This window comes from Schistocerca cancellata, chromosome 4 (genome assembly GCF_023864275.1).
Source record: "Schistocerca cancellata isolate TAMUIC-IGC-003103 chromosome 4, iqSchCanc2.1, whole genome shotgun sequence".
In the NCBI taxonomy this organism is placed as follows: domain Eukaryota; kingdom Metazoa; phylum Arthropoda; class Insecta; order Orthoptera; family Acrididae; genus Schistocerca; species Schistocerca cancellata.
Genome location: NC_064629.1, coordinates 920,785,976 through 920,808,323, shown reverse-complemented (window position 1 = coordinate 920,808,323; position 22,348 = coordinate 920,785,976).

The window sequence follows — 22,348 nt, the reverse complement described above, 5'->3', positions numbered from 1 at the left end:
GTGGTGGCTTGCAGAAGCGTCGACGCGCACGCTCCCTTGGAGAGTCCGTGCTCTGCAAATAGGTCATCACCCCAATCCGGTCGCATCAGCAATGGAGCCTAGGTGATCACGTATTTCGAAAGGAATTTTTCTAGTGTCAAGTATGAAACAGATGCCGCCGCCTCATGCTTGAGGGACCCGAATAGGAACCTGTGTGTGGCTTGGCAGCTGCCGTAGCATCCCAACTATTGGGAGCATGTGCGGTAGCCTCCTGTATGGTCCAGTAGACAGGGGGGTGGCAGGCGGTGCCTGAGCACGTTTTTTGTGTGTCTGTTGCCTTGTTTTGCGAACAGATCTGCAAGCTGTGCTGTGCATTATTTTGGCAGTTTATGAGTTGATTTCGTGCCTGCACATCCATGTACTGCATTATTTAGGAGGAGTTTGCATGTGTGTATGCTGTGTAATGAAATTATTTCGGTAATTTATGAGTTGTTTTCGTGTCTGCAGAGCGTTATTTCAGTAATTCATGAGTAGTTTACAGGTCTGTAGGCTGTGTGGCATGACAACAAGAATGTCAGAGCGTTTGTTTTGTATCAGTGTGATAAATATACTATCTAAAATCCGTCCCTAAATAAATTGTTCCAAAATAAAATAAAGTACATTCCTTCCTCTCTTCAGCAGCCCAGTGCAGGCTGAGTATTTTTTCCCCTCCAGACAGCCATCTTGGATTACATTACAGAACGAATGACAGTGCTCTCTGATAGCTGTACTGTGTACTAGGTCAATTGAACCCACAGCGACCACACTGTTTCCTTCCATTTTCCTGTGCCATCTTGGATTACATCACAGAATGGATGACCGCGCCCTCTGGTGGCAGAACTGTGTACTAGGTCAGTTGAACTCCAGACCCCATGGCGACTACACTTGATTGTGGTACTGCCTCTGACTGTTTAAATAAATAGTGCATGCAAAATAAAGACTTATATCCAGCACAGATCGAGTCCTCTTCCCACCATTTCCTAGGACGAGGTGGTGGTCATATGACTTAGGTAAGTGGAGATAGCCCAACTGCACTGTCTTTCCTGCCATTTTCTTAGTTTAGTAGAGATAGCCCAATTGACCTACCTTCACTCCAAAATTCAAACTTACAGCCAATTCCTAGTAAGAGGTGGTGGTTGGGTGACTTAGGTTAGTGAAGGTAGCCTAAGTGACCTATTTTTCTTGCTATCTTCTTTGGTTAATAGAGGTGTGTTGCTTTGTCCTGATGGAATTAGAATTTCCCGCCATTTTCTGATGGAGGGAAGGGGAAGGTTAGTGGAGGTAGCCCAGTTGACCTATCTTCCCACCGAATTCCGCCATCTTGAATGGTGTCATCGGAGCCATCTTATATGACGGTTTGTGCTGTTGCCAAGCCTAGAGTCCGCCAACTTGGATGACGTCATCGCCGCCATCTTGGATACATCTTTCATCAATGGAGATGGGGCACACCCCGTTTTTCCGCTACTAATCTATATGCCTTCTTACGAGCGCTAATTTATCATACCTATCTTCATGGTCCTTATGTGAAATGTATGTTGATGGCAGGAGATTCTTCTGTGATCAGCCTCAAAAGTTGATTCTCAATAGTGTTCCTTGAAAGAACATCGTCTTCCATCCAGGAATTCTCATTTGAGTTCTAGAAGCATCCACCCTCTAATTTGGTGGGAGCCAATAGGAATGCTTCTATCGGGCTGTATTCTAATGAAAACCTAGGTCCACAGACTTGTATACATTCGGGAAGTGGCGGTCAGTAGACAGGTTCTTTGTTACTGCTCACTGTGTTACCCTTTCTGATATATTTCGAAAACACATCTCAGAATGTTTTGGTTTGTAGGAGGGATGGGGGCAAGCGTGTTGTTCACCATCCTGGTATTCACCCCAGCGACATTTAAGCTCCCAGTCCTTCTGAGAAGGGCAGGACAACTTTTGCGAGTCTGGAATCATTAACAGCAGTCTGACACTGCGAGCAGTGGGTTGTCGGCCAAGAGTGGAACAGCCCTGATGCGTGGGTGGAGGTTCTCTACCCAGTGAGGGTGGTGACAGTTGTTCACATGTAATCCGATGGCGGAGGTGTCTCAGCAAGATTAGTTTGGGGGCAGTATACCATTATTCTAAGTGACTAGACAACCGAGGAAAAGAAAATAATTACCACTGGATGTCATCAGCTATTTGACGATGGTTACCATCCATTTTGGTATCGGGGAAGTTACTACCTAGCCTGTGGCAAGCCTCCAGAGATGTCACGTAAGCACCTGTAACGGTTACCTGGCGATTGTAGTCCAACTGCAATAAAGAAAATTACTCACCATGTAAAGGTACTCTCATGATCAATGTAATTAATTAGCCCATCAATTTGATATCAGTGATATGCCGCTGGGTGGGTGGAAGTGAGGGCGAGAGTACCACAGAAATTATTCAAGACTTGGAGCGCAATCGGGTGTTTTTTCGTTGTGGGGAGATCTTTTAATGGAATTCCAGTCTCCTACCTACACAGGGAGAGATGATCAGCGTAATAAAATCAGATATATTTCCGAATTTGTAAAGTGATATGTAGTATAAACCTGATTTTTACATTTACATGTGACGAGACATTTGTTTACTTTAAGAGGGTTTGTAAGTAAGAAGGCAGTGTGTGACAGTGGTAGAGCATGCTCTTAGCACTCCATCATGAACCAAAAATGAGTTTTTATTGTAGCAGCACTGCCGTTTGGGATAGGAAAAGTCGATTTTGGTGCAGTATTTCTGAGGGCGCAAGTCACAGCCGGGTGCAGGTCTGTTTACAGTGAATTACACTCACCACCAGTTGTGAAGTAAAATGGAGGCCACAGGAGTGTAGAACCGCTGGGAAAAGTACACACAGCGGTTTGCATGGCGCAAGTCACAGACAGAAGGGGCCCCCTGGCCAACCTAAGTGTTATGAGTACGTGACACAGAGTGGACAGTTTAACAAAACAGAGGCGCACAGCTGCATATAAATAGGTGCCGGTTCTCTAACAAAGCATTCAAGTGTGACAGCTCTCCAGGTTGGCGGTGTGTCTCACACCACCGGCTACACGCAGCAGCAGATAGGGCGTCAGCATTCCAGTATATGGCCAGTATATGGCTCCCAACACACGCCGGAAGCATCCCAAGTGAAGACCGCAGATTCGGGCACCGGATTGTGGGCACTTGTTGTCGCCGTGACCCGAGCCATGCCGGCGGGGAGACATGGCATGAGCCACCTTGCAGTTGTCAGCGAGCAGCACTGAGGCAGCACAGGACGAAGGCTGCTGAGCGGCTGCCAGTGCAGCCCTGACGTCGTCATATCACTGCGGCCGTACAAGGTCGACACATTAGCAGAGCACTTGATGGGTCACTGAGGTGGCGTCCTCAGCATTGCAGGACCCAGTAACACAGACCGAGGGGAATGTGGCACTGTAGTTGGAAACAATAAATCACTTGGAAAGCTCGAACGAGTCTTAATATGGCGCCTTCTACCTCTTCCCGCTACATTTGGTGTTGCTGTTACATTTGGTAAAAGAAGTTGCGACTACATTTGCTGTCAGAATAGCGGGCGTTGTATGTACAGTATGACATTGGAGCCCACCGCCTGCATTACAGTCACATAATGTGGTAAGTGTTCACCAATTTTTCTTTTTCAGTGTTGGACGTTTTCTTTCTTTTTTTTTGTGTTTTGAGGGTGGCTCCTGTCAGGCCATTTTAGATGTTTTGCGGAGGCATATTATATTTTTGTCAGAATAAGTGTTAGTGTGTTTGCGGCAGTAAGATGTTTTTTGGGGCATTTTATTAGTTTTATATTTGTGTATGATGATACTGAGTATGATGACACAGTGCTGTAGGAAGTCAGGTTATTCTTGTACTTAAATGTTTTGTTTTGAGACTAACTGGGAACGAAATCAATACAATGGCAGAATCAAGGACGCAAGGTGTGTTGGAACCAGAAGCGGTACGGATTTTGTTGGAAAAGGTAGCACAATTGACAGCAGACAATACGCAGTTGAGAACTGAATTAACATCTAGAAGTGAGCGGGAACCCGCATCTGATCAGTCGTTGTTGCCTAGGGTGCCACAGCAGGAGATTGACGCAGCTGCCGCGAGTTTGATTATTCCATTTGCTGGCAAAGCATCTGTGGATGTGTGATCGTTTGTGGAGGACTTGGAAACCTCAGCTGTGATGAATGGTTGGTCTGATGAAGAGTTGTTACATGCAGCCAAGATTAGATTAATGGGTGAAGCGAAGACATATGTAAGGTGTTCTGAGGCTTTAAGGAAGGCGAGAAAGTTTAAGCAGTTGAAGGAGGGGCTTCTACAAAGGTACAAGGAACAGAATAGCGCTCGGTACTTAAGGGAGAGGCTGAGTACAATGACTAAGAGACACGGGGAGACGGTAGAGAAATTTGCAGACAGAATAAAAGAGATTAACGAGTACACTTACGAGTTGGGTCAGAGCGATGAGACTAATGGTGTTCTGTTGCAGGAGGCCGAGCAAAGGGCACTTGATGTACACTCCTGGAAATTGAAAAAAGAACACATTGACACCGGTGTGTCAGACCCACCATACTTGCTCCGGACACTGCGAGAGGGCTGTACAAGCAATGATCACACGCACGGCACAGCGGATTTTTATTCGGCCATTCAGCTGGCAATTCAACGTGAGGAAATAGATGTGGCAACGGGCGTACACGATGGACAAACAGTGTTTACAGCAGTTATAAAATGTTATAAGTGGGGTCGTACAGGACAGGTGCAGAGGCAATGTACCCAGTCACCGAGGAATAGAGGAAGGGGTGGAAATCAGCAGCGTAGAGGATAGAGAAGTGGAGTTAGTAGAGATGGTCAATCGTTAAACGGCAGAGGGGGCGCAAGACCCACCTAAGGAAGCTCCCGTTTAATTTCAATGCTACAAATACGTATGCAGAGGTGCAATGTTCAGTGGTAGGATCCACAGGGACTAAAACGTTTAAGATTTTGTTGGACACAGGGGCGCAAGTCAGTAGCTACTAAGAGTTTAATGGGACGAAGGAAGTTAGACCCACCACGTTATAGGTGCGTGGAGTGGGAGGTAAGGATGTCACACGTTTGGAGTCAGTTACAGTTGACTTTCGCATAGGGAAAGTCCGATTTGATGCATGCATGGAGGTAGTACCATGAGTAAGAGAGGGCTACAACATGATCCTAGGAGTAGATTTCTTGCATCAACATCATGCCAAAACTGACCTTGGTCAACGAACTGTGGAACTTGGTGGAATGTCATTTGAGCTAGGGGAAACTGTTGTCGATGCAGAGCTGTCGTGAAGGACGTTCAACGTAATGAACAAACCAACTGAACCGTGTACATTAATATTAAGGCTTAATTCGCACGAGTGTGCGTATGGTGGCACCGGGAAGTCGCTTTGGGTAAGTGTGGAGTCGAATCTACCTGTGGGTACAGTATGTGTTATTGAACCATAATGGTTAATGAAGTTTTGTGTCCATTGGGTTGTTTTGTGAAATGTAGTATTGTACGCGTACGGGAGGGGAACGACGGACGAGTAGTTCCCGTGAACGTGCATAATTTTAGCGCTGTAGACGCGAATTTGAGAAAAGGAGTTTTAGTAGCAAATTTGGATGAGCCAGATGATGAAGAGTGGCGTTCGAGAGGTAGGCGAAGCGGTCAGACACTAACTGCCGATAGAACTGCATTGCGTGACAAAATTAAGCATTTGAAAGGAGGAGAAAGAGAGCAAATGGAAGAATTACTGTGGGAATTTAAGGATTTGTTTTTTTTTTGCAAGGGCAGTTGCCAACAACTCCATTAGTTCAACGTAGTATACCTACAGGGAATGAAGTACCTGTTCAAAGTAAACCATACAGAATACCGAGGTATTTGTAGCTGATTGTGGAGGATTTCATTGATAAGCAGCTTGTGGACGGTTTATAAAGCATAGTAATAGTTGCTGGGGAGCGGGAATTGTCGTTGTGCATAAAAATTCTATGGACGGAACTAAGAAATACAGGTTCTGTTGTGACTACCGATACCTCAATAACAAGACAGTAACGGACCCATTCTCCATTCCAAACATATCGGAGACTTTGGATCACTTAGGACAGCGCCAGTACTTTTCTACGGTGGATTTGACAAGTGGTTGTCATTAGTTAGAAGTGGCTCCAGAGGATCGTCCAAAAATTTCGTTCTCTACTCCTGGAGGTCATTGCCAGTATATCAGAATGCCATTCGGTTTGAAAAACGCTCCAGCAACGTTTCAGAGGTTGCTAGACAGTGTCTTGAGGGGTTTGAATCCATGGCAGTATCTTGTCTATTTGAATGAGATTATAGTGTTCTCAGGTAGTATGGAGCAACATAGACGGCGGTTAAGGGAAGTCTTTATGAGCTTGAGAGCAGCTCGTTTGACGTTGAGCCTGTAGAAGTGTCATTTTGCATTAGAAGAAGTAAAATATTTGGGTCATATTATCAGTAAGGACGGAGTGTGAACAGATCCGAGGTTGCTAAAGGCTGTAAGGGATTTTCGGGAACCGAAAACAGTTAAGGAATTGCAGTCATTCATCGGAATTTGCAATTTCTATCGAAAGTTCGTGAAGGGTTTTGCAGATTTAGCACAGCCATTGACGCGATTCTTACGGAAGGGTGTAAATTTGAGTGGACAGAAGAGTGTCAACAAGCGTTTGACAAACTGAAAGAAGTGTTAACATCAAGTCCGGTCCTTGTGTTTACAGATTTTGAAAAGGAGTATATACTAGCATGCGATGCATCGAATCGAGCATTAGGGTGTGTTCTTAGCCAGGAAATTGATGGTAAAGAACATCCTGTAGCCTATACGTCTAGTCAGTTGAATGCAGCAGAGAGGAATTACTCAACAACAGAGAGGGAGATTCTTAGAATAATCTATGGAATCACATATTTTAAATGTTATTTATATGGGAGAAGATTTCGGGTAGTGACAGATCATGCTGCGTTGAAGTGGTTGTTGGGGTTGAAGTGTCCGTCCACTAAACTCGTTAGATAGGCTGTGAGGTTTAGTGAAGTCGACTACGAGGTGGTGCACAAGTCTGGGAAAAGCACGGTAATGCGGATGCACTGAGTAGGAAGGTGGCAAAAGTAGAAGTCATAGGTTATGACCTAGCGGTATGGCAAGAATTACAGGACATGGACAACGATTGTAAATTGTATCGGACACAGCCACAATTTAATATATATGACGGTCTTCTATGCGGGGAAACGAAGTTAGGACCAAGGGTAGTAGTGCCAGCGAAGCTGTGGGATGAGGTTTTAAAGGAAGCACACGATCACATGTTATCTGGTCATGGAGGGTGTAGCGCGACGAATAGGAGAGTGGTAGAGCGGTATTGGTGGAGAGGTAGGAAATTAGATGTGGATCAGTATGTCAAGAATTGTATACCATGTGCGCAGAGAACACATTTGAGTCGGAAATAGATACAGCTACAGTGATTGCCGAAAGCGACATGTCCATTCTCTATGTTGGGGATTGATGTCTTAGAAACTTTCAGGCGAACACCATCGGGGAACAGATTCGTCCTCACAATAATAGACCATTTTTCGAGGTATGTGGAGAAGGTGGCTATGCCAGTTAGTAAACAACTGGATTTTGAAGTTTGGTGTACCAGAGACAATAATTATTGACCAAGGGACCAACTTCAATGTCGGCTTTAATGAAGGAACTGTGTAAATTGTTGAACGTAAAGAAGTTGAGGACGAGCGCATTGCATCCACAGGCCAACGGAAGGACAGAACGGATACACAGAACAATCGAGAAGATGCTGAGTTTTTATGTGGATTCTCATCACCGTCAGTGAAACGAGTACTTGAAGCATATTGTATGTGCATACGATGCAAAAGTCCATACCAATACCCGTTTGTCTCCATATGAGGCAGTGTACAGGTGAAAAATGCCATTACTGTTTGATTTAGTGAAACTACAGAGAGGAAGGACCAGTGAATCTGTACGTCAATTTGCGAGAAGAATTCGGAATGTTTGGAAATGGGTACAAAAGGCGAATATGAAGGTTTGGAAAGGCAGGAAGACGCAGTCAAGCAGAAAGGAAGTTTACCACAGTATAGAGTGGGGCAATGAGTAATGCTGTCCAGCCCCTATTCGCCTAAAGGGAAAACGAAGAAGTTCGTCACGAGGTATCAAAGGCCATACCAAGTAGTTGAAACCACATCCCCCGTTAATGTTAAGCTTCACCTGGCAACTAGAACAACGATAGTGCACATTGGGCGGTTACGGCCATTTAAGGGTTGCCCAAATGTGATTCCAGGTGTGTAACAGGAAGGTAAGAGGAGGAAAGAGAGAGTGAAGAAGGGTGCTAAGCACAGAGAATATCAGGAAGATAGAGTACAGTATTATGTACCATATGCTTTGCGATCCAGAAAGTAGTAGAGTATTTGTGGTTTTTGTTTCTTATTAGATATCATTGGGTTTGCATAGATTAATTAGAGCATTGTATTTTCATATGTTGTATGTGTTTTCGGGTATTGTGAGCCTACTGGGGACAGCAGTCTTTTTGAAGAGGGAGGAAGGGTGATGGTGATCACTGTCCTCAGGTCACTGATGAGGGAGCGTATAGCAAGTTTGTACAAGTAAAAACTGAGGAGGTATTGCTGATCTTGGCAGTTAACAGCCGGTACGCTGAGATGATGAGAGAGGAATTATGGAGCTACCATAGAGAGAAGGTAACGGTATGTCCAGCCCGGGTGATGAGCACCAATCCAGACACGTGCACAGTGCAATTATTTTTAGCCAGGAGGAAAGAAATAGACTGTCCAAGGGGCTTCGTGGAGCTAAAATTGAGCTTGCAACGGATCGGGATGCATTGGATCTTCTCCACCTAGGAAAAGCTAATAGTAGTAGCAAATTGTTTTGAGCGGGGAGTTTTTGCAGAAGCGAAACGTATAGAGCTCGAGGGGAGCGGAATTTTAATGAATGGAACTGAGTGTAACATAATAGGACCAACCTTCCACCTGCCAGCGTCAATTTCAGGAGTCACGCAATTGAATGTTATGCAGCCACAGCTGTACTGGACAAAAGCCACTTTAGAGTTTTTGCCAAGGCAGGATCTGACCTTGTTAAATCAAACTCTGGAGCCAGGTCTGTTGAGATCCGTAAACGAGTTCATTTTAGAGCAAGAGGGGTGCATATCAGCCGAACAGCTTGTGCAACATGTCTCTCAGTATAGGGAAAGGCAATGGCAAATAACGATCATTTTGAGCACCTCTGTGCCAAGTGTCTTCGCAGCCTTAACTTTGTTATGTGTTGTTTTCATTCTGATCAGGTGGAGAGCCAATTCCAAGACGGAACCAAGGGTAGTCCAAGTCCCAGTGGATTGGATACCAAGAGAGTGAGATGAGCAGGTAAGGGGTTGATCGAGCAGTGGTCGTCCAGTAAGGAATCTTTACGTTTTGTTTCATGTCATGTGTTTTAAGGGGCACTAGACCACATTTAAGTTTTCTAAAAGTAAGGAAATATGTCATAGGTATCAACATATACAAGTTAAGAGTTAGTTAAGGGTAGACTCGGGGACCGGGTCTTTCTGAAGGGGGCAATAATGTAGCAGCACTGCCGTTTGGGATAGGAATATTCACTTTTGTTGCAATATTTCTGAGCGCGAAAGTTACAGCCAGGTGCAGGCCTGTTTCCAGTGAGTTACGCTCACCAGCAGTTGTGAAGTAAAATAGAGGCTACAGGGGCGTAGAACCGCCGGGAAAAGTACACACTGCGGTTTGCATGGCGCAAATCACAGGCAGAAGGGACCCACTGGCCAACCTAAGTGTTATGAGTACGTGGCACAGAGCGGCGTGTGTAACAAAACAGAGGCGCACAGCCGGATCTCTAACAAAGCATTCAAGTGTGACAGCTCTCCTGGACGGCAGGGCGTGTCACACCACTGGCTACTCGCAGTAGACGGCCGTTGTGGCTGAGCGGTTCTAGGTGCTTCAGTTCAGAACTGTGCTGCTGCTACGGTCTCAGGTTCGAATCCTGCCTTGGGCATGGATGTGTGTGAGTTCCTTAGGTTAGTTAGGTTTAAGTAGTTCTAAGTCTAGGGGACTGATTAGCTCAGATGTTAAGTCCCGTAGTGCTCAGAGCTATTTTTTACACACAGCAGGAGATGGGGCGCCAGCATTCCAGTCGACAGCAGGTCACTGGTTCGACCCTCTGAGGCCAACGCAGGGTCCACAGCCAGCAAGTGGCTGGCCACGCCACAGCTCGCTACTGGAGGTGGTCTTCTTGGCTCCCAACACATGCCAGAGGCATCCCGAGGCGAGGGCCACAGTTCCAGATGCTGGATTGCAGGTGCTTGTTGTCTCCATGACCCAAGCCATGCCGGCAGGGACGCACGGCGTGGGCCACCTTGCAGTTTTCAGCGGGCAGTGCTGAGGCAGTGTAGGACGAAGGCTGCTGAGTCAGCTGCCGGTGCAGCCCTACCATTGTCATGTCACTGCGGCCGTACAAGGCCGACACATTAGCAGAGAGCTTGACAGGTCGCTGAGGTGGCATCCTCAGCATTGCAGGACCTGGTGACACAGACTGAGGGGAATGTGGCACTGTAGTTGGAAATAATTAATTGCTTGGTAAGCTTGGACGAGTCTTAATACGGTGCCTTCTACCTCTTGCCGCTACATTTGGTGTTTCTGTTACATTTGGTGACAGAAGTTGCGCACTACAATATTCTAGTGTTGTGATACAGGACGTGGCAGGTATTAAGCTATAAGAACAGTTTTCTACCTGTTGAGAGAACACTTAGAGGATATATAGGCTACCCCATAGTGTTTTACAGGATTTTCACAACAAGTAACGATACTTTAGCGATGTGAAAACGCTTGTACGATCATTTCTTCTATCATCGAGAATAACTCATATACAAGGGAGGAATCTAAATTTCGTGTGAGAAATTCGAGGTGTATTGACAGAACAACATTCCTGTTTCGGATTTTTTAAACTGAGGAGTCTGTGTGAGGAGTGAAACTGCAAGGTAGTCCAAGTTGCGCTGCACTGTGCCGTTGTCCACGGCAGGAGTAGTGACAAGGTGGTTGAAGACTGGAGATCGATGCTTAAGGGGATCTGGATGTGAACGGGCTACATTTTTATACCTCGTTATCAGTGCACATTACTCTTGATCTACAACGTGGAGGAAGTTGTGGTTTTTTGCCAACAATGAATGACATTAACTGAAGCTTTAAAAGGAAATTTACTGAAATATCTGTTATAGTTTAAGAATTACAGTATTTTGCCTAATAGATGTTTTTACACGTTGCCATTCTGGTACCATTTTCTGGTCCATCATCAGTCTAATAGCATTAAAACTGTGGCAGGCTGCTGTCAACATTCATAGGAACACATTATTCCTCTCGTTTTGTAGTTTGGATTATATCTGAGGAAATTGAAAAACCTTTATTCTACCATATTTTGTCTAAAAAATACCGCTGAAATTATATACAGAATAACAAACATAGATCATTTCTGCGATGTATTAGGCATAATACAAAGATACTATCCCATTCTTCACAGTTTGGTGAACATGGATAAAACCATTGTGAAGTTATATGTACTGAATGTTCTGAAAATGTTGTTTCGAGAAAATGAGAAAATAATGTTCACAGTGTTTCTGACTCACTGTGTCCCTCTTTCAGAACATTCCAGCAGCATAATCTTGCTGACCAGCTGTTTCTTTATCCTCTGTAGACTTCTTCAGGAGCATTTTCCTTACTCTAGACTCTTTAGTGGTGGCTTCCACAGCCCTTTCAGCTTCAACTAGTCGCTGAAGATCGATGGCAATCAGAGCAGCTATCATATTATTTCCTTGCCGGATGCCTAATTTGTCCATTACTTTTGTCCTGCTGATTACACCATCATTGAAACAGATGACAGCATCGATCACACCCATTTTGAGTACTGTCCATCCAACAAACACTGTTTCTGGTACTCGTTGCCACACGCAGCTGTTCAAACTCTAATTAGGGTTTTGTGTACAGTCATGTAGACATTTGCTAAGTAATTTTGTATCTGCGAGGTCCCTTTAGATTAGATTAGATTAGATTTACTGTCATTCCAATTGATCCATAGTGAGGAGGTCCTCCAGAATGAAGAACATGTCAGAAAAACAACAATACCTGACAAATATTTACAACTAAAATAAATAAGCTTTTGTATCATTCCACAGGTCCCAAGTGAAATGATCGTCATTTTTTAATGAACACTGTATGAAAGAGTAATTTTACAAATACTGATGCAATGAATTTAAAATAAAAAAGTTTTTTTTATTTATTTATAAGGTAATAAACGTGTAATACAACTACTATAATACTTATTTACGATGAACACATTACTGCACTGGAATGGTGCAGAAGTTAGATTGTACTTACACACACACACACACACACACACACACACACACACACAGGGTGTTACAGAAAGGTACGGCCAAACTTTCACGAAACATTCCTCACACACAAATAAAGTAAAGATGTTATGTGGACATGTGTCCGGAAACGCTTAATTTCCATGTTAGAGCTCATTTTAGTTTTGTCAGTATGTACTGTACTTCCTCGATTCACCGCCAGTTGGCCCAATTGAAGGAAGTTAATGTTGACTTCGGTGCTTGTGTTGACATGCGACTCATTGCTCTACAGTACTAGCATCAAGCACATCAGTACCCAACATCAACAGGTTAGTGTTCATCACGAACGTGGTTTTGCAGTCAGTGCAATGTTTACAAATGCGGAGTTGGCAGATGCCCATTTGATGCACGGATTAGCACGGGACAATAGCCGTGGCGCGGTACGTTTGTATCGAGACAGATTTCCAGAACGAAGGTGTCCCGACAGGAAGACGTTCGAAGCAATTGATCTGCGTCTTAGGGAGCACGGAACATTCCAGCCTATGACTCGCGACTGGGGAAGACCTAGAACGACGAGGACACCTGCAATGGACGAGGCAATTCTTCGTGCAGTTGACGATAACCCCAATGTCAGCGTCAGAGAAGTTGCTGCTGTACAAGGTAACGTTGACCACGTCACTGTACGGAGAGTGCTACGGGAGAACCAGTTGTTTCCGTAGCATGTACAGCGTGTGCATGCACTACCAGCAGTTGATTGGCCTCCACGGGTACACCTCTGCGAATGGTTCATCCAACAATGTGTCAATCCTCATTTCAGTGCAAATGTTCTCTTTACGGATGAGGCTTCATTCCAACGTGATCAAATTGTAAATTTTCACAATCAACATGTCTGGGCTGACGAGAATCCGCACGCAATTGTGCAATCACGTCATCAACACAGATTTTCTGTGAACGTTTGGGCAGGCATTGTTGGTGATGTCTTGATTGGGCTCCATGTTCCTCCACCAACGCTCAATGGAGCACGTTATCATGATTTCATACGGGATACTCTACCTGTGCTGCTAGAACATGTGCCTTTACAAGTACGACACAACATGTGCTTCATGCACGATGGAGCTCCTGCACATTTCAGTCGAAGTTTTCGTACGTTTCTCAACAACAGATTCGGTGACCGATGGATTGGTAGAGGCGGACCAATTCCATGGCCTCCACGCTCTCCTGACCTCAACCCTCTTGACTATCATTTGTGGGGCATTTGAAAGCTCTTATCTACGCAACCCCGGTACCAAATGTAGAGACTCTTCGTGCTCGTACTGTGGACGGCTGTGATACAATACGCCATTCTCCAGGGCTGCATCAGCGCATCAGGGATTCCATGCGACAGAGGGTGGATGCATGTATCCTCTCTAACAGAGGACATTTTGAACATTTCCTGTAACAAAGTGTTTGAAGTCACGCTGGTACGTTCTGTTGCTGTGTGTTTCCATTCCATGATTAATGTGGTTTGAAGAGAAGTAATAAAATGAGCTCTAACATGGAAAGTAAGCGTTTCCGGACACATGTCCACATAACATATTTTCTTTCTTTGTGTGTGAGGAATGTTTCCTGAAAGTTTGGCCGTACCTTTTTGTAACACCCTATATATATAATCAGTTGGTTTTACTGAGAAATGAGAAATTCATCAATGGAGTAGAAGGAGTTGGCCACCAATAAATCCTTTAGGCTTCTCTTAAACTGAATTTCATTGGTTGTTAAGCTTTTTATGGCTGCTGGCAAGTTATTGAAAATGTGTGTTCCTGAATAACGCACACCTTTCTGTACAAGACTAAGTGACTTTAAATCCTTGTGAAGATTTTTCTTACCTCTAGTACTAATTCCATGAATTGAGTTGTTGGTTTGAAAAAGTGATATATTTTAATGACAAATTCCATTAAGGAATAAATATATTGGCAAGTAGTAGTTAGTATCTCTAGCTCCCTAAACAGGATTCTGCAGGATGTTCTTGAGTTCACACCACACATAACTCTTACTGCACATTTTTGTGCCTGGAAAACTTTAGCTTGGCTTGATGAATTACCCCAAAAAATAATCCCATATGACATTATGGAATGAAAGTAAGAATAGTAAGCCAGCTTTTTCATTTTTATATCCCCTATGTCTGACAAAATTCGCATAGCAAATAGAGATTTGTTAAGACACTTCAGCAGTTCTGTGGTGTGCTCCTCCCAGTTGAATTTATTATCAACATGTAATCCCAAGAATTTAACACTGTCCACTTCTTCTATCTGCTTGTCATCGTATGTTAGGCATATACTCGTGGGACACCCCTTACAAGTTCTGAACTGCATGTAGTGTGTTTTTTCAAAGTTTAGTGACAAAGAATTGCCTAGGAACCAGTGATTAATGTCCGCAAATATTTTATTAGCTGATCTTTCTAAGACTATACTTGATTTGCTATATATTGCAATGTTTGTATCATCGGCAAACAGAATGAACTTAGCATCTGGTAACGTTACTGATGAAAGGTCATTGATATGCACAAGAAAAAGTAAGGGCCCAAAATAGAACCTTGTGGAACCCCACATGTAATTAGTTTCCAGTTGGATTATGCCTGATAGCTTGATACATGTCTCTTTCCTAATAACACCCTTTGTTTCCTGCTAGAGATATAAGATTTGAACCATTTTGCAGCATTTCCTGTTACACTATAATATTCCAATTTATTTAAAAGGATATTGTGATTTGAACAGTCAAATGCCTTTGACAGATCGCATAAAATACCAGTTGCCTGCAATTTTTTGTCTAATTAATTAAGCACATTTTCACTGTAAGTGTAGATAGCCTTCTCAATATCAGAACCTTTTAGAAATCCAAACTGTGACTTTGATAGTATGTTATTTGAGATAAGATGGTTTAAAATTTTGGAGAATGCTGGCAATAGTGAAATTGGACGGAAATTTGGTACTATTTCTTTATCCCCCTTCTTAAACAGTGGCTTAACTTCAGCATATTTCAACCATTCAGGAAATATTTCACTGATAAACGATTGGTTACACACATAGCTTAATATGTTACTTAGCTCAGAGTCACATTCTTTAATTAACTTTGTGGATATTTCATCATACCCACTAGATGTTTTTAATTTTAAAGATTTTATGATGGACATTATTTTTGCTGGGGTAGTGAGGGTCAAATTCATATTATGGAAGTTACTTGAAATGTCTGGTCTGAGGTATTCCATAGCAGCATCTACCAAACCTGACAACCCCATCTTTTCAGTAACAGTTATAAAATGTTTGTTAAAAAGTTCTGCAACACTATACACATCTGTCACCAATGTATCATTTACTCTTAATGCTATTTGTTCCTCTTCATGTCTGGTCCTACCGGTCTCCTCCTTCACTATATCCCATATTGTCTTTATTTTTTTATCTGATATGACTATCTTTTCCTTGCAATGTATTTGCTTTGATGTCCATATTACAGTCTTTAATATTTTGCAGTATTTCTTGTAATGTGCTATAGCATCAACATTGGAACTGTTTCGGATTGACAGATACAGTTTTCTTTTTGTTTTACAAGATACTCCCATTCCTTGAGTAATCCATGGCTTCTTTGTAGACTTTGCTCTAACCTTGGTAAGTTTTGGGGGAAAACAGTGTTCGAATAAGGTAACCACTTTGTTATCAAAAGTGTTATATTTTTCATTCATGCCATGAGCACTGTAAACATCAGTCCAGTGAATGTCTCTGAGGAGTGTCCTAAAATAATCAATTTTTGGCTTATTGATTGCCCTCTTGAGCTCAGGTTTAACAGATTTTACATCCTTTTCAGTATGAACATTTAACAGAAAGAACTGTGTGTCATGGTCTGAGAGGCCATTGACTACTGGTTTTGTAATATAATTTTGTTCATTGGACTTTTCTGTAAAGATATTATCAATGGCTGTTTGTGAGCAATTGGCTATCCTAGTGGGGAACTTTACAGTGGGAATTAAGTTGAATGATAGTGTTACTAACTCAAATAAGTTCTTATTGGGAGAGTCTTTAAGGAAATCTACATTGAAATCACCAGCAAACACTATTTTTTGGTTTTTGGTTGTTAAATGGACCAGTACAGCTTCAAGGTGGTTTACGAACAGATTAAAGTTACCTGCAGGTGCTCGATATACACTTAATATTACGAAGGATTTTTTTATGAAATTCTACTTCTGTTGCACATGCTTCCATATGCTGTTCTAGGTAAAATTTATGAATGTCTATGTTCTTCAATTTATGACAGTTCCTGATGAATGTGGCAACTCCTCCTTCCTCCATTTCTGATCTACAAAAGTGAGATGCTAAGCTAAACCCTGTAACACTTAAAAGTTCTATACTAGTGGTCACATGATGTTCAGACAGGCAGATTATGTCAGCTGGGTTTGCAGATAGTTAATTGATTAATTTTATTTCTCAGTCCTTGAATATTTTGATGCAGTAAAGATAGCTGAAATTTCACATTGACTGAGTTAAAATTGGGTAGAGTTAAAATATCTGCTGACTGTTGACAGTTCTTAACCAATAGCTGTTTATGCTGATGTAATACGCTAGAATTATGTTTTTTGGTTTCTTTCTCAAACTGAAGGTTTCTCTCAGTTCTAACCTCCCTTAAAATTTTGTTTCTTTCTGTCCTCCCTACCCTAAAAAAGGGTCTTTTCTGAACCCTATAACCACTGGTATTTTACCACTCATGACAGTGCCTCCCTCCTTTAACTTTCCTGCTATTTTCCCAGCCAATTTACCTTCCCCCTCCTGTTGAGGTGAAGGCCATGCCTAGTATAATCCCACCAATTGAGAGAATCAACAGGAACCACACCAATGTGTGACCCTGCACCTGACATAAGCAGCCATTCCAGCTCCAAATTAACTCTATTGACAGAAGAGTTCAAATGGGGTCGGTCAAGATCTCCCCTGGCCTTGTATAACTCAGCTTGAAGGGCAGCAATTTTCCCCTCCTGTTCTAGATCTTCCTATCTCTACTACAAATCCTACAAAACCAGTGATGAGTCTCATTTACTTCCCCTATTCCCACGCCACTACAGTCATCCACATGGAAAAAAATACAGCACCCATCGCACCAAAGCCCCGACCTAACAATCCTACGGCAAGTCAAGCACTTTTCACTCATGATAAACGTAATAGTTTATTAAGAATAAGTCAGTTAAATTACAGATAAACACGAAAATATGGTTCCACAAATTTGGCCTATACGCAAGTGTATGTAATCAAAAACAACAGTACAAAGTTTCTGAAACAGCAACTTAAACTTTATGCTACTTTCCGGAAATGCTAATTGATAATGAAGAGGTACGCTAAGTTAAATTGCTGGAGAGAGCAAAGAACAGCCAAACAAAATTCTATAGATTTGCTGCTGCAAAACGTAAACATAAAATACAACTGTACGTTCTTTTCGCGTTTTCTGCTATATTACGTAAAGAAAAATGAAATCTTTAATAGTACACGTAAAAGGCACACTAATACACGTGTTTACCACATAATCAGTACTGAACTATATGTTTTATACTCTAAAATGACTAATATTTACGAGAACACCAAAACTCGCGCTAGTTGCCTGCCTGCAGGGCTGCCAACACTCCCTGCCCTGTATATTGGCTTTATTGTTTATGACTGTGGCAGGCAAGAAATGTTTATGGTGATATTTCTTGCCTGTCGCATTAGCGTGGCTGGTTTGCAGACGTTTGTTCAAAGAACGTTTAAGACAAAATCAACAACTGAAAAGTAGATAAAAAATACATTTTTTAAGCGGGATAAAATTGTCTTTCAGATGGTAACAGAAAAATGTTTTCGAAAATTTAATTTCACTTCCAGGCTTTCTCGGCTGGCCGGCTCTTTAAGTACACAGTAAACTCGATAGACGACGCTGGACTGGACTGGAGGTAACTGGTCAGTTTTTTCTTTTTCGTCTTGAGACGCCATGTTCAGCTAAGAGAATGAGCACTACATTAGTCAAGAATCTCGTGCGATATACTTCCCACTTTTCTGTTGGTTAGGATGTGACTTGCGACTCTTAAATGGGTATAAGTGTGTTTCATTCCCAAATGATGTTGCGAGAGGAGTCCTGTATATAGGGCCAGGGTCTTACAGGCACTTTCGGCCGAAGAGCAGCGCATATGCTGCTGCCAGCCCGCCCCGATGGGGAATTGAAATACAATAAAGAAAAAAAAACAGCCACAGTGGGTTGCTATTCTAATATTATTATCCATCCTCATGTTCTTCCCAACAGCTATCCACTTGTAGATCGGAAGGACGCTTCTTCCCTGTCCTGTCACTGTTACCCATCCTTCCCATAAAGGGCTCTTGGTTAGACTGGCTGGAGCAACTTTCTAGTTCTAGACTGATAGCAAAAACATCTTCTCCACATCCAGCAGTTATTCACTTGCAGTTTGGCAGGAGGCTACTCCTCTGTACTTCTCTTATTATTACCTATCCTTCCGGTATAGGGCTTTTGGCTAGACTAATAGCGAAAATATCCATTCCACATACAGCAGTTATTAACAAAACTGGATGGAGATACTGTCTAGTGCTCGATCAGAGGTAAATACCCTAAACAACTCAAATTGTTTAAATAAACAATATTCTGCACTGTTTACAAAACAGAGACTTACGTCCATCCTATCCAGCAACTTAGCACAGAATGAAGCTCCCTCACAAATGGAGGAGGAGAGAGGGAGTGGGGGAAAGGGGAGTGTGAAGGGTCAGTAGTTACATCTGGTGGTGGTGGTGTTGTGAACTAGATCAGTTGGTCTCTGAACCTCAAGACGAACACCAAGATGAACACACAAAATTTTATATTTCTATCAATAAGTTTGAATTTCCCACCATTTCTGAATTTCCCGCCATTTTTTAATTCACTCCAAAATTTCAATTTCACACCATTTGGAGGGGAGAAGTGGGATGGCGAGGTGGGGAGAAGGGACTCACGTGCCAGCTGGGGAAAGCCAATGATGCCATCAGGGAATGGAGGCAATTAATTCTATATTAATTAATTTTCATAATTAATTTGATACCAATTTGATATCAAAAGTGGACCAGAAATGAATTTGCCGTACTAATAACGGTAGGAAAACAACTTGATGTCGCCCGCCATACCCCCCTCCCCCCCCCCCTCCCCACGACCAAGAGCGATGGTGTTGGAAGCCATTCCATTTCATAGCAGGACCCTTTTGGTTGTTATCTGCGGCACCCATACAGTACATGTCGACGATATCCTATGCTCCGTTTTGCTGCCCTTCATGACAAGCCATCCTGGGCTTACATTTCAGCAATGTAATGCCTGCCCGAGGACAGCAAGAGTTTCTACTGCTTGCCTTCGTGCATGTCAAACTCTAAGTTGACGAAGAAGGTCACCGTGCCTCCCCAGTTGAGAGTATTTGGCACATCATGGCCACAGCCCCCCAACCAGCTCGGGATTTGAAGATCTAACGCGTCAATTGGACAGAATTTCACACGATATCCCTCAGGAGTACATCCAACAACTCTGTCAATCAGTGCCAAGCCGGATAATTGCTTCCATAAGCTCCAGATATGGACCACTACGTTATTGACTTACTCAATTTGTGAAGCTCTTTCTCTTGAGTGGACCATCCAATTTTTCTGAAACTGTAATCATTTGATTACCTGTACGTGTACATCACATCTCCCGGTTTCCGTCCCTTTCGGATATTTCCTTCGTGGTGCATCTTCTTTTCTTTTGTTAGGTCGTGTTTATGATAATGATGCCCTGCTATGTGGAACACCATGATCGTTTCCAGTCAAAAAATTTATATTTGAGAATATCATATTTCTCGTTCAGATCGAAGAATCAATCAAGCATAAAGATCCAGTCCGTTTCCTTAATCTTTGTTGTCATCTGTGTAAACTAAAGATTTTGAAATTCTATCCAAATGAGCATTATCTCGGCATAAAGCATAACATATTAAAGTGCTCTGACTTTACCCCATTAAAAAGGGGAGTAGTGCATCCCAATCGATGTGTCTGAGGGAATATCTTGGGAAAAAAATGCTGAGCATCTCTCTAGCAGAATAATATATGAAATTTGTAGATAACAAGACCCTATACCAAATCCCAGAATTTCGCAAACGAGATTCTGGTAACCATTTAGAAAATATCTTGTGGTTAGATGTTCACGAGTTTGTTCTTGAGTCATTTAGTAGCGATTTGTTTTATATCTTGCTATTAGCTGATATAAGACTACGACGATTCTGACTTAAGGAAAAAATATTAATAACTCATGATGTAGGAGTAACTACCACGCATAAAATATTCATAAGTATAATGAGGGTATAGAGTTCCTTGTCAAACTGCAGTACTTTTCCTAGTTTGAGAAACAAGACCCATCCATTTCAGTAAGTTTGTACAGCCTAGAGAGAAATGAAGTTGCATAATCAGAAGGAAAGAAAAAAACGTACAATTGCGGGCCATTCCATTTGTCCCTCTTTGCTAACATCGTCCTGATCATGCAAATGTACCGACAGTCGCTGCTAAAACTTTCACTAGGCAACATGACTCCCAGAGTAAGGGCATGTCACCACCCACATCCCCCGAGCTGCAAACGAGATACACATTTGTGTGCGAAGTCTCATTTTCTTTTAACTCTTACTGTGTCCGTCCCCGGTAACTGAGAGATTTTCTCCGCTCAGGGACTGGGCGTTGTGTTGTCCTAACCATCATCATTTCATCCCCATTGACGAGCAAGTCTTCGAAGTGGCGTCAAATCGAAAGACTTGCACCTGGCGAACGGTCTACCCGACGGGAGGCCCTAGTTACACGACATTTACATTTAACTCTTACTGATCTATAGGACAAGTGTTAGGTTGACCGAGTGAATAAAGACACGTTACGTGTCGATAAACCTACTGTTGAAAATCAGGTCTTAAATTTTAAGAGGCTTATACACAAGTACCATTCACGATCAGTGTAGACTTTGTATATCAGTTCATTACTTTTACCCCACTACCTCACACACCACCCACATAGAGCAGAATATATGTTTTGCTGCAGAGAATTTGACTATCTGTTCTTTTGGTTTCAGCTGAAGCTGCTTCATTTCGTGCGGCGGGTAGAATCATGTAACATTGTTGTTCTCTAATCGTTAAAAAAAACATTCGTGAAAGATACTGTTCTTTATGAAAACTTCATCCTACTGGCCATGATGCAGGTCAAAATTCGATTTGAAAAAATAAGGTATGTTATGTTTTAATGATAAGTCAACGATGATGTAGCTAGATACGGATAGCAAGCTGATGTTGGGGAAAATAGTCGGCTGCGTCCTTTCAAAGATAATAAACAATTAATAGTTGACAGAGGATGGTTGTCTCCTTTTAGAAAGTTCAATTGGTCGTTTTTCTCTGGGCGCCACTTAAGTACATTAACAGACACACAGTCCAGGAGCTCCATTCAATTACGTTTTAATTACGTTATCATCTGACTGATAGTAATGATAGGAATTAACAATTTCTCCCTTGCTGAAGAAAAAGTACGAAAGTTACCTGATATGAGAGGACCTCTTTATGACACTGTAATCTTATGTCTTTTTCTTGAGCACTTACATTCGGAAACAATACTTTGGTTTCGTCTAAAATGCAATGCTTCTGATGCTAATAAGTAATTTTGTTTCCATATTGCGAGGAACGATTCAAACTCAGTTCCATGGGCGTAACTACAGTCTTGCAGGCTCAGAGAGGAGACAGATAATGAAGTGTAGAAAAATCCTCAATGTTCTGTTTGATAAGACTCACGTCCTGACAGCCACGACGGGAAACTACGGTAGTTTTTCAGAGATTACCACACACACCAATAGTGTTAAACGTTATGAGAACGATATCTGATTCTTGGCTATGGAAAGAGTGTGTACTACGAAGAAATCTTCCAAAATTGCTCGTAGGTGGTGTTGAAAACAACATACAATGGTCAAATTG